We start from the raw sequence: 8,133 nt of genomic DNA, 5'->3' as shown, positions 1-8,133 counted from the left end.
CTGTTCAAGCACATCGGCACAAGTAAAACAATCTAGCCATAGCTTCGTGCGGTAAGATGCTAATGAAATTTTAACATAGCAACGTGGCTTGGAAAATTCTAGGTTAAATTGCACGTGATTCTACAGCTCTTCCTCTATACAGGGATGTGCGTAGTTCGAGCTACTTCCCAAGTATCGCAGAATTAGAATTTCGCAAAAAAAGTCACTATTGCGGGCCACAATCGACGGTTAAAGGGTTAAAGTTAGCTTATCTATATAAACTCAGTCTTGTTTAAAGAAAATTGATGCATTACCTGCATTACCTCAAAAAGGGAGTAACAAAAAAAGCAACACTCCTACTCGTTATGCCTCGAGGCGTAGCCGCACAAGGGATACAGTAAAGCTGCTGACACGGTAAAGCTGCTGCTGTAACTGCAATGTTTCTAGCCATGTTCTCTTGGATTTTGATTCGGGCTGGTTATCCAGAACTAGTGGGTATGGGGGGATAGCTGTTCACCGACATGTACGAGGTGTACGAGGTGAGGCACATTGTTGGGGGAGGGAGCAGCCTCCAAGGAGACAGGACGGAGTGGGAGGCAAGAAAACGGATACTTAGGTTTTACACTTTCAACACTGCACAGTAAGAAATATGCGAATTCCCAAGTTGAGAAATTCTTGCCAAACATGGAGTAGGATTGTATCATCCCATGTTTCCAATTTTTGTGCACATGACATGTGCAAGCTAATATTTGATGTAACCAAGAACATGAATTGCACACTTCACATTTCCAGCAACCACATGTAATTATGTTTTCATAATTAAGGGAAGCAGCTTGTGACTGTCCTTCGATTGCTTTCTTCTCCTATAGACTTTACCTGAAGTTTTAGGTCAGGGTGTACACACAGCCGATTAGGCATGCATTATAATGTGTCATTAGGTGGTGCATGTCCACACTTGAAAAAAGTGAAGGGCTATACGTATCAGTAAGATGCCCTCCCCGTTGGTTAACTATAAGGGGGCACTATAAGGGGGCACTTCTACTCTGCGCAGTTAAGGCCTGGGTCAGGTACTGATATATTAATTTTATTCATTGCCAACATTTTATGTAGATTATGTAGTGTTAATGACATTCATAATGTTTATTAATGTTATTCATTGCATGTGACGTCAATGTATTTGCTTAGCTAGCTGTTATAGATAACAAGAGTAGCTGTTTAGGCCCTCAAAAGATAGAGTGTATGTTGTTGTTATGATTATGTTTCCTCTGAAAGTGGCATGACGTCATCACCATTTATGGGACTAATTAGCATAATTGAATTAAGTTTTTTGGAAAAAGAAATCATTGAGCTTCATTTTGGATCATTTTGATGCAGCATACACTGTATATTGCAAATAATACAGCAGTATGAACATAGTGTAAATTTTGGTATTGAAATCTGGACCCGGGCCTAAGTGCGCAGAGTAGGGAGGGGGAATCTCAAGAAGCTTGCAACTAGCCATGTCACTGTACTGAGGTAAAACTAGATAGTTCTCGAATCCTTCATTGACAAATGGTACCAGGTGTATATTTTTAGAACTGTGACTGTTTAATGGGTGTGGCCCGTCTTCAAGCTATAATACGAGCTATAATACGTCCATAATTTATACGCGGGGGGGGGTAAAGTACTAATGACGTTAAGTAGTTTGAAGTAGTATGGAAGAGTGCATGGCCTCCTCCTGTATTAATCTGGACTCCAAGTATTTTCCTCTGCTCTCGATCTCTGTAGAAAAGTTAGCTGGCTGTACCTTCTGTTTTGAGCTCGAGGCATTCTCCAGTAGCAAAGCTTGCTTAATTTCTAGCATGCAGTACATTATATATATATGCAGGCTAGGCTAGGTACAAGGTACGTTAGAGGCTGAAAAACTTTGATGTGGACAACCTTTGAACTCAAATTTTTTTTCACATAATAAAATTTGTCACACATGTAAAGGAGAAATAACATATAGATTAGAGCTATAGATTAGAGCTCGACCAAAGTCTCTAGTGCATTTAATATACAGAACTGTGGTCCAAACTTGCACGGGGTGTCCATACCAGACTTTGCACGGGTAATAGTTAACACAATGAATCGGACTGTTGATAAGTAATTGTACACTCAATAAAAAAAAAAGAATCTCAGTGTGCTCATGAGCAAGGAGAAGTGAAGACTTCGAATGTCGGGAACCTTTGCTTCCAAGCACATTGGAAGCAAATAACTGCCAATTGATAAGAGAGCATGTAGCCTAACACTTTCCGCATCAGCTCCCAAACGCCTGAGAATGTGAGTCTGCTCAAAGACAGCGCACCTTCTTTAACCGGCGTTTTACTGTTGTGAATCAATCTCTGTTTCAACTATATACAAAATGTTGTAGCAAGGGAAGGTACTCTTCAGTGAATTCCTTGGGCCAATTGAAGGGTGCGTATCTCTTACTGTCAAGAAATTTACGCATATACTGAACGGAGACGGAGACGTAACGATTATTGGTACCGTTCATCCTTTCGAAGGCGAAACACCAAAAGGAATTAATACACCGGGCCATATTCACGGACACACTGAGTCAGAGTGTGTCCGATGACCATGAAGGTCAGATGACCATGAAGGTGTGCATATTAATTGTACAAGATTCTTTACCGTACAAATCAACAAAATCCTTCCAAAACAATTGTCAACAATCTTCGATGGCAACATACCTTGACAAAGAGCTTGTAGTCTCTCCATGGAAGGGTGTTCTTGAGAGCGTACAATGAAAATGAAAAGTAAAGTACCCAATTTTTCCATTTTAAAACTTAGACGATAATTTTGAGGGAATGCGACCCACACATCAGCATACAAACGCATCGACTTTTTCCTGAATAGTCTTTACTCGACAAAAGTGACCTTGTCCTCCTGTGTCCAAGGAGCAAATTGTGCATAGGACTTGGATCAAAGTATGGGAGCTCCAGCAGAATGGTGTAGGCATGATCTTTCTCTTTCTCAATGATCTTTCAATCTTTAAGTGTGGAACATTTCGAGTGCGCATCAGCCTTGCTATTGTGGTCCTCAATAGTTCTTTCAGTCCACTGTGTCTTCTCATAATTAGAATAATCACCCTTTCGGAAGGACAAAAGACATCCTGCATGTCCCATAAACCCGCAAACTTTTTTTGCTGCAGGAATGTCGCATGTGACACAAAGCAAAGCTGCTCTGACAAGCAGAGTGTCACTTTTCATGAGAACACCAGTCCTCAAATCGTTCACAAGTGGCTCCAGAAATGTGTTCAAGTGAAGAGGTGGTTCTTTTGGGCCTAACTCCAACAAGGATAATGTTCTCTTGCAAGTACCGTTCAGTTCGGGGTAAGTTCAAAATGCTCAAATAGATAGCCAGTGTTGAGTATGTTTGAAAGGGTTAAACCAGTCAATGTTTAGCTGAAACGCGAGATTCCCTGTCAAACTCAAAAATGGATGGCCGTTTGAAACTGCTCGATACAGCCCCATCGTATACATTACCAGTACAAAAAACCTGAAGCAGAGAGCTTTTGTAGCAGTATATAAATCTTGGGTAAAAAGAAATAGCCAGCTCCATTTTACTTCTTTCATGATAACTGCCTTGCACTTCTTTCTGTGTTGGGTCTTCTATACACACATCTCCCTGATTTAGACACTGGTCTATGTCATAGAGACTGCGACAATCAGGACAAACAACGTACTTCTTAAAATTGTTCCCTGCACCGAGGCGAGCTGAATTAGGAAGTTTGTCTAGGAAACATTGTTAGCGGAACAAGCATCTGTGAAATTGTCCTGAAAAATATTGACAGGAATTTGAGCAGTACGTCAAGGGCGTTATCAGATAGGGCTTGAAACATAAGCAAGAAAAATATATACAGCCGGAGAAGTTTGTTCGGTTGCCTCTTCTTCATTAAGCATGTCTTCCACTTCATCTGTCTCCACCTGAATATAACGATACGTATATGTATACCTGTGCTTAACGAGAAAATTAACTGATCGTAACGTACTTCTTCAACATCTGGTAAGTCATCTTCATCTTGATCGACATCACTGCCTTCTCGTCCATCCTATCGTCCATCCTATCATCAGTGTCAATTTCAATTTATGAGTCTAAGTAAGTAGAAGCGTAGCTTTCTTTAAATGTACAGTGTAAATGTACAGTGCAACCATCCAAAAGTGGTGGCAACAATACTATAATTTTAAAGTACAACACAGCAGAATATGATATGATCAGGAGAATGTATTGGTAGTATGTCACATTTTCACAGCAATGTTCAAAGCCTGCCTGACAGTCAGTAAACTAGCTACCAGACTAGCTTCAAATAATTATGCTGATACAGCATTCAGGATATGTCACATGAACACATGAAGTCAAGCTTAGAAAGGCGCCTGTACTTCTGTACTGTAGCTCGTGTACTGTAGCTCGCTGCTTTGCTGGTCACTACACAAAAGAAAGAAGGTCGACATCAATGTTGCAAGAGGAAGCTTACTGCAGATCAAGTGGCCTCACAGCTGACCTATGACCACGGGTGTACCCAGGCAGTTGATCAGAACAAGAGGGCAGTATCGTCCCAATCAGAGTGGTTCCTTCCAGATGAGTTGAACTCACTTTCTAGTGATAGCGTTACTCAACTTCGTGCACTACGCCTGGGCACCCAATGCAAAGCACACCTTTGAGCGAAGGATGGATGCCGACTGGTGCTGAAAAACCAAAAAGATATGCAGACACGAGAAAGAACTGACTACTCTACCGAAAGAGATGACCAGCAGCAGTGCTCGGATATGCCGAGAGTTAACGGTATGCCTACGGTATTCTTTTGTTTTCCTATAGTAGGCGTGGCTGTGGTGAATGATTCTCTGGTCACAAAGGCAAATCATTTAATCTTTCTGTACAATACAGATCAACTTTAGAGATCAACTTTAGACTACAAACTACTAAGCGTGTGAAAACATCACCAGATTGCTAAAGAATAAGTCAAAGGTGCGTGCAGCAAAAATGTACATTGTGTACTTACTTTAGGCCCTAATTGTTTCTATAGCGGCAGTGCAGCGAAAATATGAGAATCTGCGAAGAACATGGGACATTCGTCAGAGCAAGGAAAGAATATCGGGCACGTCGCAAAAGGGTAGTATGTTTCAGTGTGAAAAAGCTGCTATCTGTGTTTTACAGAAACATGAGAATCGGGTCAAGCCGAAGACATATGTGTGGATGATATAGATGATATGTCTGAGGAGTCCGATGATCTGTGTAATCCGAACAATTTGATAGTCCATCAGCTGAAGTGGTGCTCACAGGGTAAGTGTATTTACTATCCATTTACCCACACAGCTACACTGAAAAATCCAAGTGCAAGGAAGAACCGCATAGAAAGTGATCCCTCAAACAGCCAGCCATCCACGTCCTAACGTTGGATCCTACATGGGAAAATGGTAAGTTTCAAATACAACGTTGGATGTACCCAGAATCAGAACACTTGAAACCAAAATTAATGGACTTGAAAATGGACATACCAATCATTAGTAAATCTCATATTCATCATCACTTATCATCCCATTCAATTGACTTCAATTGTTGACACTTTGTTGAGTTGAAAATCACTTTGCTCCGAATTAAAGTCATGTGCTGCTATAATTATAATTATAACTCATATAAACAAACTCATATAAACAAGAAGTGTCCCATGTATACCAGGGTTGCAAACAAGGCATAAGCAAATTGCACACAACAGTGATCAAGGCATGTGCAACTTGGATATGTGGCATACTCCGGTTTGAAAACTAACTTGAGCAATGACGCAGTGGCGTAGCCAGAAGGGGGCAGAGGGTGCTCCAGCACCCCCCTCTGGCCTCAGAATCTGCTCCACAAATTCTTGTTACTAACTATATAGCTAGCTAGCTGATATGATAACTAGCACGATTATCAACTCGAAACTCCACCTCCATGCTAGTTCAGTGTAAGCTCCACCTCCAAATATTAATTCCAGTGCACATGCGCAAAGCCACGTGGCTAGAGAAAAACCAGATCCCCCACAGAGTTGCAGACTGTTTAGCTATCATAATCACCAGTCCATGTCACTCTTTGAGTATTTTTCAGTTGAGCCCAGCTCACACAACAGCACCAACACTGTAACTGAGTCTGCAAGTGGCTTGCCACCCTGTCCTGCTGATTCACAAGCTGAACCTGATACAGATAGGTAATTAGCTGCACAATTCAAAAATGAACACTAATAATCAAACAATGTATTTTGTATATATACTATAGGACATCTTCAGATGAAGATGTAACTCAACCACCAATACCCTCAAAGCAGGCACGACTGGCACCGCATAATGACATAGCTTCGTATGTTGGAAAGAGAAATGTGTTGGACACCGAAAAGTACGAGTTACTAAGTAATCGCAGTGAGCCATCGTCATCGTTCAAGTATCCGTTCCTTCCAGCCCCGATGGCTTCTGCTTTATCCATGGTTAGCATATAGTGAAGTTGAAAATGGTGGTTTTTGCGTACCATGTGTTTTGTTCAGTAAGACAGCATTTCACCAGTCAGACCCTGGTAACCTTGTAAGTAGGCCACTTACCTAATTTAATAAGGCATTGGAGCTGCTTGATAAACATGCATCCAAACTTTATCACCAGCATGCCGTTGTTACAGCAGATAATTTTCTGAAAGTGATGAATGGAGAACAGCCCACGATCCGCCATTCAATGAGTAGCGCAATGGCTGAGCGAGTACGAGTGAATCGCCAGAAACTGAAATCTATCATTGAGACCATCGTGTTTTGTGGCAGACAAAATGTTTCTCTCCGTGGCCACAGTGACAGTTCAACCGTTTTAGATGCCCAGCCTAGATGCCCAGCCTTTGGCAAATCATGGAAATTTTTGGGCACTACTACAGTTTAGAGTGTCCGCTGGTGACTCTATTCTAGAGGAGCACTTGTTATCTCACGCTCGAAACTGCTCTTACACCTCTGCTGACATACAGAACCAGATTGTTCTCATTCTTGGTGATCAGATTCGCTCTCAAATAGTTGCCAAACTGAATAAAGCCAAGTGGTTCACTATGATTGCTGATGAAGTGACCGATGCATCTAACAAAGAGCAGCTCAGCCTTGTAGTCAACGGCATTGTACGTGAAGATCTTCTCAGCTTCATTGAGTGTGACACTGGTGTCTCTGGTAGTGCTCTTGCTGACAAGATGTTGTCTTGTTTAAATGCATGTGATGTTGACCCCAGTATGCTACGAGGTCAAGCCTATGATGGTGCTGTAACATGTCAGGGCATACCAGGGGAGCAGCAGCCCTTATTACAGCACAGTATCCGCTTGCTCTGTACTTACACTGTGCCTCACACTGCCTTAACTTGGCTGTTGTTAAGTCTTTGGAGGTCTCCAGTGTCCGAAACATGATGGGAGTTGCAGACAGAGTTTCAGTGTTTTTCTCCGCTCACCCCAAGCGACAAAAGTGTCTCGAGAGGGCAATCGATAACACACAGCCAGAATCAACTATCCACAAGTTGAAAGATCTCTGTCGTACACGGTGGATTCAGCGACTTGATGCTTTTGAGAGATTTCAGCAACTGCACAATGCTATAGTTGCTTGTTTTGAGAGCATAGTCAGTGCTAACTCGGTGCATGGAGCAGAGATTCTGTAATTGATGCCCAGTCTCTTTGTGCAGCTATCACTTCCACTGAATTTATCAGTGCACTAGTGATTACCAATGCTTGTCTCAAACACCTTTATGCTCTCACATGCAGCTTACAAGCTGAAGCCAAAGATATTGTTGAGGCTGTTGCTGAAATCAAAACAGTTCGTGCAGTCCTTCAAGATATTCGAGACAACATCGATTCCAAACACACACACACACAGTGGTTTAGGTGTGTGGAGAAAATGTGCCAGGCTGTCAACACTCAACCTAAGTTACCACGAATCACCGGATGTCAGCAGCACAGATCAAATCATCCAGCCTCTTCGCCTTCAGAATACTACCGCTTGTCCATCTCAATTCCACTTCTTGATCACCTGCTTTTGGAGATAGACACAAGGTTCAGCAAGCATCAGCAAACAGCGATACAGGGCTTATCATTCGTGCCTTCCATTCTGGTGAAATCTACAACAGAAGAGATAGCTGTGAAACTTACTGAACTTGTTAA

The 8,133-nt window shown here is 42.0% G+C and overlaps 1 long non-coding RNA gene and 1 pseudogene across 1 annotated transcript; both read left to right on the top strand.

Moving 5' to 3' along the window:
- Positions 1 to 3,818: 3,818 nt before the first annotated feature.
- On the top strand, positions 3,819 to 5,739 carry LOC135348036 (uncharacterized). The gene is made up of 3 exons (XR_010398633.1): positions 3,819 to 4,782; positions 4,885 to 4,965; positions 5,024 to 5,739. It is a non-coding gene; the product is annotated as an uncharacterized LOC135348036 (long non-coding RNA).
- A 134-nt stretch (positions 5,740 to 5,873) lies between these two features.
- Positions 5,874 to 7,855, top strand: LOC135348035 (52 kDa repressor of the inhibitor of the protein kinase-like; annotated as a pseudogene).
- The last annotated feature ends 278 nt before the right edge of the window (positions 7,856 to 8,133 follow it).

The sequence above is a fragment of the Halichondria panicea genome, chromosome 14, assembly GCF_963675165.1.
Source record: "Halichondria panicea chromosome 14, odHalPani1.1, whole genome shotgun sequence".
Lineage (NCBI taxonomy): Eukaryota > Metazoa > Porifera > Demospongiae > Suberitida > Halichondriidae > Halichondria > Halichondria panicea.
The sequence above is the reverse complement of the archived record's forward strand: the minus strand, read 5'-3'. Positions and strand labels throughout refer to the sequence as shown.